The 13,711-nt window shown below is 43.1% G+C and overlaps 1 protein-coding gene and 1 pseudogene across 4 annotated transcripts in view; one reads left to right on the top strand and one right to left on the bottom strand.

Moving 5' to 3' along the window:
* Positions 1-13,711, bottom strand: part of LOC134225874 (transmembrane protein 164) — a 117,506-nt gene that overhangs the window by 63,576 nt on the left and 40,219 nt on the right. The window lies entirely within an intron of this gene.
* Positions 9,631-10,927, top strand: LOC134222092 (uncharacterized; annotated as a pseudogene).

The following is a 13,711-nucleotide window of genomic DNA, read 5'->3' as shown; positions in this document are numbered from 1 at the left end:
GCCACGCAAAGGTACCTGGACGAGGGGACCTTCCTGGATATAAGGAAGAGACAGCTTCTGGTCCTGTTACCGAAACCTGGCGATTTGCCAGGATACCTCTCAGCGTAGAAACAAATCTGTCTTATAGATACTGTAGGGAAGCTACTGGAGAAGTTAATCCTGAACAGGCTGTCACCGTACGCAGAAGAAGAAGGATGATTGTTGAGCGAGCAGTTTCGCAGGCTTTCGGGGAGAATGGTCTACATTTGCTTCCATTAAATCGGTGGTTGGCACTGCAGAGGTTGCCACCGAACGCAAGCGACGCGGTATCCGTTATTGCGCAGTGCTAACACTTGATGTGCGGAATGCGCTTAACAGAGCCTCGACCTCGGCTGAGAGTTCCGGCCTAATGCCCATCAAGCTGGTCAATGAATATGAGGAGAGCTACGCCCCTCCAGAGGTACCGGTAATGTCCGAAGGAATGTCCAGGCACCAACGGTAGCCAAATGACAGGGAGAGTGGGAAAACTCGAGTAAGGGCAGGCAGATCCACCGCCTGAGAATTGGACACAGTCGAAGAATATGCCAGAAGGCAGAAGAGTGGATTGCTGTCACAAGAGTGACGACCAGCGGCAGGTCCATAAGTGTCAGATTACATCGCCGCGAAAGATAGATGTCGATAATGAACGGGAGCACAAACGCCGGCCCCGAACGTCGTAATTGTCGTCAGCTTGCTGCGAGCACGTAGCCGTAGAGCTTGGCGTCACGATTGGTTGTGGGGAAGCTCTCGCTGTCTGGGAACTTCTCGTCGGAGTAGGATAGATCTACCGTCGGAGAACATCTTAGTTATTCGCGATCGCGATCTTGATCAAAGCGACAGTTGAATGGCTCAAGACCATTAAAATCGGTTATAGGAATAAGGTAGTTCCACCGCCAGAGTCTAGTTGTGCGAAAGTACCGACTTCAGGTTCTCGGGGCACCATTAAACCGGAAACTATCTCCAACCGAAGTCTTTTGATCGACCTCGACACTCGTCTGTGCTTAGGACTTAAGCTGATCTGTGAATCTGAAAGTGTAGTATAATATCCTTCCACGGATGCGGAAGGCATCTACTATGTGCATTCCAATTTTGTTGAAAAAAAAAGGAAGGAATATCTACTCGACGTTGCACTTTGCTGATCATTATTAACTGAGAATCCGATTCTGGCCACTTAGAGGTAGAAGCGTAATCAGGAATATCGTGCATAGATGTCAGAAATGCTTCCGATGCAAATCAACTTCTGTACAACAATTCATGGGAGATTTGCTGGCCGCAAGGGTAACAATATCCCGCCCATTTTCTGATACAGGAGTGGATTACTTTGGCCCTATTTATCTCCGACCAATCTCACGACGAGCAACTGGTAAGGCTTACGTAGCAGTTTTTGTTTGCTCTTGTACAAAGGCGGTTCACCTGGAACTAGTGTCAGATTTGTCAGCTGACCGGTTCCTGCAGGCGCTCCGCAGATTTGTGGCACGAAGAGGTATGTACAAATATGTATTCCGACAATGGCACGAATTTTGTCGGTGCCCGAAATTAGATGAAGGATCTATTACAGTTGCTGAAGAGTCATGATCACAATGACGCCGTATCGTATAGTGCTTCCCATTTCGGAGTGTTAATGGAAGCCGCCGTTCGATCCACCAAGCATCATTTACTACGAGTAATAAGCAATTCACCAGTACCTCCGGAGGATTCCAACACGCTACTTGTCCAGGTTGAAGCTTGCCTCAACTCTAGTCCCCTAAAGCATCTCTCTGACGACCCCAATGACCTCGAACCAATGACGCCCGACCATTTTCTAGTTGGCCCTGCTATCCATTCTGGAACCTGAATATGGTGGATTGAAGTGGAGGATGGGGTGGATCAGTGATGTCCATCCTGGAAGCGACGAAATTGTCAGAATTGTCACCATCAAGACTACCAAGAAGCTATGTATCCTGCCGCTTCCAGAAGAAAACGGCAACCTACATTCCACTGCATCAGTAATTTATAAGTAGTAGCGCAAAGTCCCATTAGTCCTTCCTATCCTGCCGAAGAGGATCTGTTTCTTTCATTTCAGAAAATTAGACAAATTTCAGGGTGGGTGAGGATGTTTAGGAGTAGAGCAACCACCCCAAACTACATCCCTGACTCCCCACATCAGAAAGCAGTCCCCGTTGTACTCCAGTGTATAGAAGGCGATGCATTCAACATACACACAATTAACTATATCCCGGCTGTTGAACCACATAGATAGAAACACGGTCTCTGCTAAATATCTCCACCTCGCACTGTTATCTGTCCTAACACACGATCATCATCATTATCTTAATCATCACAAAATCAAATCGTTCCAAAAACCAAGATTCTGGAGTAGCCGATCACGTACGCTTGCCGCAGGTCCAGCTGCAGACATTCAACGGGGACATCGATGAGTGGCTGAGTTTTCGCGACCTGTTCACGTCACTCATCCATGGGAAAGTTGATCTACCGAAAGTGGAAAAACTTCATTACTTGAAGGGAACTCTTCAAGGAGAGCCAAAAGCTCTTATTGATCCACTTCTCATCACGAAGGCCAACTATCAAGTGGAATGGGATATGCTGTTTAGGGTTCATTCTAAAATTCTTCTTCTTCTTATTGGCATTACATCCCCACACTGGGACAGTGCAGCCTCGCAGCTTAGTGTTCACTAAGCACTTCCACAGTTATTAACTGCAAGGTTTTTTTTAATCCAGGTTACCATTTTTGCATTTCTATATCATGAGGCTAGCACGATGATACTTTTATGCACAGGGAAGTCGAGACAATTTCCAGTCCGAAAATTGCCTAGACCGGCACCGGGAATCGAACCCAGCCACCCTCAGCATGGTCTTGCTTTGTAGCCGCGCGTCTTACCGCACGACTAAGGAAGGCCCCTCAAATTACGTAACACTAAATTTCGTGATTTTGGACCACCCCCCCCCCTCGTAACACTTTTTGTATGGAAGGTTTAATTTGGTTGTATGGATCGTGACGCTCGGCTTGACCCCCTCCCTTCCCCTTCAGCGTTACGTAATTTGTGAAAGGCCCCAAAGCGCTACAATAACAGCAAGCAGCTAAGGAAGAATCAGGTACAAGTTCTTTTCAAGCTTCCTACACTCTCGAAGGAATCGGGAGTAGACCTCCACACCCAGGTGGATATTGTACTTGGCATCGAGTACTTCTTCGACTTTTGGAAACAGGAAAAAGGTTTTCTCTGGGGGAACAACTTCCAGGCCTTAATGTATCTATGTTCAGCTGTGTTTTCAGCGGTGGCATTTTGGATCCAACTAGCTCTCTTCAAATTAACTGCAACGCATCCGCGTTGGATGGCTTGGATACCTTAATCGCTCGCTTTTGGTCATGCGAGGAGGTAGGGTTGGGCAAGGCTCATTCGCCAGAAGAGAAACGTTGCGCGGAGTGGTTCTCCAGTGCGATTCAGCGAGCTACCGCTCTACCGACGATGGAAGGTGCTGTGTCAAAGTTGGGTGGATCAAAAGATATAGCATTGCGACGTCTGCATAGAATGGAAAGAAGGTTGGCTAGAGACTCAAAACTTCGAGAACAGTACCTTAATTTTGGCCACATGAAGATGCTGAACGATGATTCCCAGAGTTCGATTTGAAGGTACTATTTACCGCATCACCCTGTGGTGAAAGAGGCTTCAACAACAACCAAGGTCCGCGTTGTTTTCGATGCCTCATGTACAGCGTTTTTAGGAGTTTCGCTTAACGATGTACTACTGGTGGAGCCAATAGTACAGAAAAATCTCCGGTCCATAATTCTTCGGTGTCAGACCAAGCAGATTATGTTAGTATCGGATGTGGAGAAAATGTACTGCCAAGTCATTGTTCGATCCGAATACTACCCTCTACAGTTCATTCTTTAGCGAAATTCGTCATTGGCAACTGTGCGTATGTATGAGTTGAATACGGTAACGTACTGAAAGAAGCCTGCACCGTTCTTAGTCACCAGGACGTTTCAACAATTCGCCCTGGATGAGGAAAAACGTTCCCTGCTTGCAGCACGAGCAACCATGGACGACACCTACATAGATGACGACATTACGGGTGCGAATGACGAGGAAACAGAAACGCAGAAGGAACTGAATGCAATGGTGTCAAGATCCAACTGTCCAGTAGCCCTAGCAGGCATTCCCGAAGAAAATTTGGCGATTCGCACGAATGGTATTAACTTGGACCCTGATCCAGCAGTAAAATCCTTAGGGCAGGCTTGGATTTCATCTTCGGACATTCACAGGTTCCAGTTCACCATTCCTTCGCTGGATAGCGATACAGTGATGGTCACTTTATTCGGTCCCTTATGACATCTGGGAGCTGTTATTACTACGGCAAAGATATTTATGCAGCTTCTGTGGACCATACGTGACGAGAATGAACAACCCTTAAACTTGGACAAACCACTACCTTCGATGGTGGAGAAGGTTCCACGAGCAACTACCCATACTCAATCAAGCATGAATCGAAACATGAGTGTTGAGGTTGAACTCCACTGTTTCTTCGACGCCTTGAAGAAGGCTTACGGTGCTTGTTTTGTTTATACGTCTGAAGTACAGATGCACACGGAATGGCAGACAATCCTTAGGCTGGAACTTTGTGGAGCGGGTTTGGCTTTACAATTGTACGAGAAGGTCCGAACATCACCAAAACATCATTAAATGTTTGCTTCTGGATGGATTCCACTTGCGTTTTACGATGGTTGAAGGCTTCCCCAACGACCTGAACTACGTTTGTTGCCAACCGTAAGGCGAAAATTCAAACAATCACGGAAGGCTGTCGGTGGAGTCATGTTTCCAGAGCACAACATCCGGCAGACCTAATATCCCGAAGAATACCCCCTCAGGACATCCTAGAAAATCAATTTTGGTGGAGAGGTCCCACCTGGTTGGAGGGAAGCCCGGACAATGGTTAAAATTACCAGAATCGGCAAGGAGGAAGAAGAAAAACGGCGGACAATTACCAAACCTTGATCTCGACTCTGAAGAGTGCGAGGTCAAGTCAATGAGACCTGGACTGACGGCAAAAGCACTGGGCATCGGGCTCATTCGTGCAATTAAAATTTGTTTAGCTCGTAAGATCAAATATATGTATGAGTGCGTTGAACATAGTTTTGTTGTACCTGAATGCAACTAATTGTAAAAATGTAACTAATTGTAAAAATAAAACCCGCAAATTTGTTTGAATAACTGGAAGAATTGTGCCTTGAATATTTGTATATTACTGGACCTATAAACGAGCTGAAATCCGTGGATTACTGGATCGTAGCATTGATTCCCGCAGGATACTCAACTTCACATTCACACAATCGGTCGATGTTGGACCGGACTGCATCTCGCTATCAGAATTTGAGGAAGTTAAAAGCCAGGTTCGTATAGTCTGTAATCCTGCAGTCCTAAAGAGAGGGGTAATCGAGTAACCTTCTTCCTTTGAAAGTCCTTCAAAGTTTAAACACTAGGAAAGATCAAGAAACGAGTTCACCAATTCCGTAAAAAAATATGCTTCTTTTGTTACTGTTGATGCTACTGGTGCTAATGTTGAGGATACTTCCACAGACAAACAGTCATAGCACATGGAACGTTCTTTAAGCAACACACATGTTGTAAATTAGATCATGATACACATATATTGCCAATTTTGGTCATATGTATATAAGTTACTGCAACGAAATCAACAACAACTCGATTGTAAGTAATGATGAATGTTGTAGAACAAAGTTTGGAAACGGCATTTCCTACAATGAAAGTACTTTTGTTTGATGTTTTTTGATTGGTTGGTTATTGTGCCAATTACCAATAAAACTGCTGAACTGGTATCCGAAAAATGCTGTCGGCACCATGTCATCAAGTGCCAAAAACGACTAGGAGCATAGCTAATACATGTTTTTCTTAGGCTAGAAACCATTTTGCTGTGTCGCGCTGTGTCTGGTGTTGGCCGTGCTCGTGGGCCATGTAATTTTTACGATGAGATGGGATTTTTATGATGTCATTTATCATTTTATGCGGTCGTTTCTCCATCCCCCCTTTGGGCTACTTTGCAGCCGAACTGGTGCCAGGGTGCCAGCCAGATTGATTCCCGCTAATGATTATGTATGCGTGCAACGAGAAAAGACCGCTTTGTGATAAATCACAAAAGACGACTTTTTATTCAATTGCCCGCCCACGCAGTCAAAGCGGAATGTTTTACACTGCGATACGGACCCGGGTTAAATGTTTGATGAATACACGAGCCTCGGTCGCGCGTTGCTGTCCTATTTTGCTCGCCAACCCAACTAGACGAAAATTGGACACTGCCGTGTCGCAGCTCATTTCAACGCTTTTCCATAATGCTTAACTGCTGTGCTGTTTTTCCTTGCGGACACGTGGTCGTGCCAAAAAATGAACATTCAGAAATGGCCCGAAACATGTTTCTGCAATTTGTTGGGTTTCCCACCTGTTTCCTGAACCTGGTTTAAGGTTTACTCAAGCACACGCGACGCGACGATCGCAATGCGATTCTATCGCTTGGCAACTGGAAAGCGTAAATGGAACATTGGAACACCCTACGATAGTATCGCAGCGACTAGTTGTCACCGTCACGGCGATGAAGTCGCTCAGGTCTGGGGGAGCCTTTATTCCTGCAGCATGGGTGCAAGCATCAAGCTAGTTGCTAGTAGGGTAGCCACTATGAGCAAACTGAACAAAATTTGCGAAGCCATAGTTTTTTTTTTACTAGTTTATTTATCTACCATAATGATCGATCTGAAATTCAATTATTGCAACAAAAGAATCGATTACTGGTGGACCAATATGAAAACGCTTATCTCTATTTTGTTATAATTTGTTGGAACAGTATAAGTGAAACTTTTGGTTAAACGTAAACTATAGATAAAACCTTCATTAAAGCTTGGAAGGATAGCTAAGATTCTTACTTAGAAGGAAGTGGCACTAAAGTACGTGGATTAAACAAAATATTATTGTCTCAACATCTATCAACATTAATTGCATATTTTTTACTTTATCTAAGATTTTGTCCACCGCAAACACTACAGTGGTATGATGAAAATGACACCCGTTTTCCGCACCCATGCCTACATTGCTTGCCATCGGTGCTCTTCTGTATGACGTTGATCATTTGTTATGAATAAATGAAAAACCAACAGGATGGGACATTAATTTAACACAGCTCAATTTGAATATATACGCGGTCAACGCGGGAAAATTTGGATGGTTTGGAACTGGATGTGATGTTGCTGCTGGCGAGCTTAGTTCCAAAATTGATCGACCTATTACGACGGCAGCGCATCGCAATTAGGTGTCCGCTTCGGTCAGGTCATAGCTCTTTTAATATCTAGAGCCAATTTAGAACACGAATAAATAAATTGAATCCTAATCCATGGAATTATGGTGACAAAATTGAGTCACCAGGATTATTGCGTGTAGAGCGACAGCAATGAATGACTAGTTGTATGGTATATTGCTTGGAACCCGATGAAAGTCTATCATGACCATTTACTAATGAAAAAAGGTAAAATGTAGAAAAGCGATAACCTGGTATCATGCATGATAAGCTTTTCGTAGTTCCCTAGGGGTTAGTTCCACGATTTTTTTTTTACATAAAGTCTATACTTTTAATGCATTAAAATAAACAAAAACAGGGACTTTTAGTTGGGAGGTACAATTGAAAAAAAGTTTGCTTTAAAGATTTCACTGGTATTGATAATAGGTTAAAAAGTTTGTTTTTGGAATGTCTTCACAATTCTGAACGACGTGTTTGTAATACACATATTTCATAATAATTAGTCGACACTGAACGTTCGGAGCTTGACTAGATATTGAGTAAAAGTAAAGTAAATGCACTTGTTCAGTAGCTTCATGCATCCTAGCATTTCTAAATGCCACGAATATACTAATTTTGTCCGCCATCGTTAGGACATGTCCTTACAAACCCAGAAGCTACAGCACGCAGCAATTTCCACTCGCCCAACATAAACATAAACCCATTATTCTTATGAGGCAGACAAATTTCCTTCTCCTCTATCGCAGGAGAATGCAATGGGCCGTAAACTTTCTCCATTCTGGCCGTCCTGTTTTGTAGTAAAGCTCGCTCGCGTGTTCGCAGCATGTGCGACCCGTGTGCTCTGTTGTAGTATGTGAATCGTGTGTGCGTGCATATTGAGAGGTTTGGCTACGGAAAAAAAAGTGAAGCGATAAAGTTTATTACAGATTTAAATGTTGATTTTGTATGGTTGGAATGGTTGTTAAATCTTACAACGTCTTCACACGCAATGTGAATACTTAATAATTCGATATTAGAATCTTTGTTTTCATTTTCTGTTGGACGAATTACAACACTTGTCATGCCTTTCCTCAAAGGTTTTCAACAAAGAGCTGCAGAGTGATGAGATGAAATGATTAAAACGTTGTTTCAATGCGTCAGCAATAAATTCTGTCGAGCCGATAGCATGGCTGCATTACGTTGTACTAAAATGGGAAGCGGCCTGAAAGTTTCTGCCAGAAAATCACTTCCCAAGTTATTGTCGATCCGGAATAATGGACGTCCAACCGAGTTTTCCTACCGTCGCATATTCAATGGGGAGGATGGTATTTAACAACGATGTTCAGATTTAATTGAAGCCATTTTCCTCGATTCCAAAGTATGCTCTATTTGAAAATATTATATTCCCGCAATTTACAATTCCCCAAAAATTACGTTTCTTCAAAAATGACATTTTCCCGAAAATAACGATTCCGAGAAAACAACTACTTTCTTGAAATTTCATTTGATAGGATATAACAAGACTTTATTTGGCGGAATAATTGTATTCAAAAGTAATATTTGTCTTCTTTTAAACATTGGATGTTCTTTATCCTATTCTATCCTATGCATCTATGGCGAAAGGTCGAAAGACAAAAGGTTGAAAGGACAAAAGGTCGAAAGGGACAGAAGGTCGAAATAGACAAGAAACTGGACAGAGATTAAAATACCCAATAAGGAAAATTATCAAATTATGAAGTATCGATAAAGTTTTGTTATTGACCCCCCTCGCACTCGGTCAAGTGCGAAATCAAACTGCAAATTCTGGCCAAAGCCGTATGCATGGAGCTTGGAGCTAGTTTTCAATAAAGCCCTAGATTTAGTGAAAAATATCAATACATTATGCCCATCTAGTATACGACGATGTACATACCAGAAATCCATCTAGTTTTGGACTGATCCAAATTCAGAATCGGATCACTAAGTATCGGAGACGTCCTTGATTCTTTGGGAGTATGTTAACAGTGTCAATTCCCGTGCTGTTCTATTTTCCTTCTTGTATTGGCGGTAAAATACCATGTCGGTAAATGAGCCAAAAGCAAAAACTAACTTTTGACGAAATAAAATGGAATTATGCGGAATTTATAAAAATGTTTGATCACACTCCATGAAGTAAAAAAAAATCAACTGCGCGGCCGAATAAAATCATAACGACTCGTGGAAAGAAATCGTGGAGAAAGGTAAATAAATGTTTCTTTTAGGACGTAAGCTCGAAGTCATTATCACCCATATTCTTGTTTACGGACGTATGTAATACGTTCGAAAGTTTGCTTCAATTACATTCCCGTTTTCGTTCGAACCAATTCGAAGCATTCGATCTTTCGAATATCCCACATTCGAATGATTAGCGCATTCTTGTTTTCGATCGAATGCGTATTTTTGTTTACAAATTATTCGCTGCTGGGAACTTGCGGATCGGAACGTTTTCGTAGGCAAAAATTAGTGTCCGTCGATAGTGCCGTTTGTTAACCAGATTTCTTGGGGGCGTAAAATGTAAGTTTTGTGTGTCTTTTATACAAGAAATAGACACATTCATCATTTCTTATGTATATTGATTCAAATTTGATTCTTTAGGGCAAAAAGACCGAAATGCAAAAGTACCAACAAGGAACAATTCATGATGTTGGTGGAAGAGCTGGAGGAGCAACCAGATGTTGCGAAGGGGTTTGCTAGATTCGACACCGGTCCATTCTGGGAGAACCTAGCAGAGCAACTCAATAGTCTTGGACCTCCCATAAAAGATCCGGCTGGGTGGAAAAAAGTGAGTAATGGTAAATGTGTGTCCTAAAAAGGTAGCGATGGTTATTCCCAGCAGAGGTCTGATTTGTGACAAAGTTGATTGATAGTTCTATATCAAAGAGGTGGGTCGAAGCGCATACTAGTATATATTGAGAACCATATCATCACTCTGCTATTTGGAATAATCTTTGGTTTTCATTCATAGGTTTGGGCCGACTGGAAGTCGAATCTAAAAAGAAAATTGGCTAACAACCGAAAAGAACAGCAGGCAACTGGCGGTGGGCCTAACCGAATTATCGAGTTTTCGGCTCTCGAGGAGCGACGAGGTGATCGACCTGACCGGATTGACTGCAGCTGTGGAGGGGATCGACAATTCAATTGCTTTCGGCGCTCCTGTCGAAGTAGATGAGAATGATGCTGGTGTAGCTAATTGCACATTTCCAGAAGCAGCAGACGATGCGGATGCAGCTGAAGATGCCCCGGACACGGGTGTTCAAGAACAATGTGCCAGAAGAAAACGACGTGCTCCATCGAGTTTAAGCCTGTTGGATACCCAAGTGAAACAACAGAAGAAATTTCACAATGAGGTTATCGATGTGTTGCGAACGCAAACTAAAAAGTTTGGCGATTTGGCATACTACGGAAAGACGATTTCGAAGCGGTTGATGGACCTTCAGGATTTGGAAACGGAAAAATTAAAGGAACAACGCCGGCACAATTTGGAATTGGAGAAAATAGCGTATGAAAAACTTAAAACTAAGAGGGAAATCCTAGCTCTACAATTAGATAGATTGTAGGCGTACAATTATTTGTAATGGCGTAAACCAGCTATATACATGCTTAAATATATTTTGGATTGCTGAGTATTCTTTCAATTCGTTTTTAGTTGACCCTGATAGGAATTAATTCGTATTGATTTGTAATGGATTTGGATCTTATGATTCACTCGAGGGTTCACTTCTCATTAGTTTTTTAGCACCCGCAAAAACATGGAAGCACTAAATATTGCAATGTGACAGCAAAACCAATGGAATGACCGCTCATTTAACCCGAGTGGGACCAAGTTGTGTTCCGGAAGTTCTGGAATATTTGGAAAGCGGCCAATTCTAGACATTCGCCCTAAAAAGTTTGGAATGTATGTTAACATGTATGATAATAAACCATAATGAACTAGAACCTTCAAATTGTTCTGAAGTTAAACACAATAGTCTACCGAATCAAACTTCTGGAGTAACTTCCGGAGAAATTCCTGGAAAAACTTACGGAGGAATTCCAGGAGAAAGTTCCTGAGGAATTCCTGGAGGAAGCTCCGGAGGAAATTCTGGATGAACTTCTGGAGAAAATCTTGGAAATCTTCCGGAGAAATTCCTGGAAGAACTTCTGGGGTAATACCTGGGCAATTTCTGGAGTAGCTTCCGGAGGAACTTCTTGAGGAACTCCTGGAGGAACTTCCGGAAAGATTCCTGGAAGAACTTACAGAGGAATTACTGGAAGAACTTCCGGAGGAATTTCTGGAAGAACATTCGAAAAAATTCCTGGAAAAACTTCCGGAGAAATTCCTGGAAGAACTTCCGGGGCAATTCCTGGACGAACTTCCGGGGGAATTCCTGAAGGAACTTCTGGAGGAACTACCGGAGGAACTTCCGGAGAAATTCCTGTAGGAACTTCCGGATAAATTCCTGGAAAAACTTACGGAGGAAATCCTGGAAGAACTTCCGGAGGAATCCCTGGAAGAAATCCTGGATGAACTTCCAGAGGAATTCCTGGAGGAACTCCTGGAGGAACTTCCGGAGGAATTCCTGGAGGAACTTCCGGAGGAATTCATGGAGGAATTCCTGGAGGAACTTCCGGAGGAATTCATGGAAAAATTCCTGGAGGAACTTCCGGAGGATTTCCTGGGGGAGCTTCCGGAGGAATTCCTGGAGGAACTTCCGGAGGAATTCCTGGAGGAACTGCTGGAGGAATTTCTGGAGGAACTTCCGGAGGAATTACTGAAGGAACTTCCGGAGGAATTTCTGGAGGAACTTCCGGAGGAATTCCTGGAGGAACTTCCGGAGGAATTCCTGGAGGAACTTCCGGAGGAATTCCTGGAGGAACTTCCGAAGGAATTCCTGGAGGAACTTCCGAAGGAATTCCTGGAGGAACTTCCGAAGGAATTCCTGGAGGAACTTCCGAAGGAATTCCTGGAGGAACTTCCGAAGGAATTCCTGGACGAACTTCCGGAGGAATTCCTGGAGGAACTTCCGGATATATTCCTGGAAAAACTTACGGAGGAAATCCTGGATGAACTTCTGGAGGAATTCTTGGACGAACTACCGGAGGAACTTCCGGAGAAATTTCTGGAAAAAACTTACGGAGGAAATCCTGGAAGAACTTCCGGAGGAATTCCTGGAAGAACTTCCGGAGAAATTCCTGGAAGAAATTCCTGGAAATACTTCAGGAGAAATGCCTGGAACAGCTTCCGGAGGAATTTCCAAAGGAACTTCTTGAGGAACTTCTAGAGGAACTTCCGGAGAAATTCCTGGAAAAACTCACGGAGGAAATCCTGGAAAAACTCACGGAGGAAGTTCCGGAGGAAATCCTGGTAGAGCTTCCGGAGAAATTCCTGGAAGAACTTAGGGAGGAATTCCTGGAGGAAGTTCCGGAGGAACTCCTGGATGAAATTTCGGAGGAATTCTTGGAGGAAGTTACCAGATAAAGATTGTCGCTGTCGTCGCTGTCCGGAACATCTTTTGCTGGCGAGGATAGGGGAGCTAAATGTCAAAGAAGGAAAATCCATACAATTTGACAGCTTGGTACCCAACATGTTCCGGACAGCAGAACAAAGGGAACCGAAGCGACAATCTTTATCTAGTAACTAAAATATCTTTTATATAAGTCCATAGAGTTCTTCGAATTCATTGACATTCAAAAAAAAAATCTAAAGCAGATATCTAAGGCCCTCGGAATTGTTGGGGAGTTGACCAATTGATCCCAGCTTCCGAACAATTTGGGGAACCTAGAACATCTATAATGCACTTATTTGAATAGTGATGTACAGGGGTTAGGCAAAACGATTGAGATAGGCAAAATTTGGCCCAAATTTAAATCCTTATAACTTTTTGAAAAAATGATGAAATTGGACAAAACCGGAAGCATTCGACGGCAAATTTAGTCAAGATTTAGGAACATGCATGAACAGGAACATGCATGCACGAATACTGACCATCGGACACCGGAGATGTTCCGGATTTTCGGAGGCCATGTCAAAAACACATTTTTTCTGCCGCTCGTATTTTTGTGTGGTTTGAAGTTACATCGATGAACACTATTTTCCTAGAAACTAGATCTTATTGAAAATTGAATGCGGACGGTTGCGCTAAGATCCGTTGAAAAACATCCGAGATATGGCCATTTCAGTAAACCTGTTTCCGGATACTATGGTCAATTATGTATATCCTTCCAATCACGTATATGTTATCCGGTACCATATCAATATTGGTATCAAACTTCAAGATTTTTCATGGAGATGCTTCAGGAAGCATATTCAGGACGATCAGTTGCCCTGACCACTCTGTAGTAGGTTCCAGGTGCCCCGGGGGAAGTGGCCAATTTGAAAAACGTTCAGAACCTTATCAATATGGGTATCAAACTTCAAGAT

This window comes from Armigeres subalbatus, chromosome 3, assembly GCF_024139115.2.
Source record: "Armigeres subalbatus isolate Guangzhou_Male chromosome 3, GZ_Asu_2, whole genome shotgun sequence".
Taxonomy (NCBI): domain Eukaryota; kingdom Metazoa; phylum Arthropoda; class Insecta; order Diptera; family Culicidae; genus Armigeres; species Armigeres subalbatus.
The sequence above is the reverse complement of the archived record's forward strand: the minus strand, read 5'-3'. Positions and strand labels throughout refer to the sequence as shown.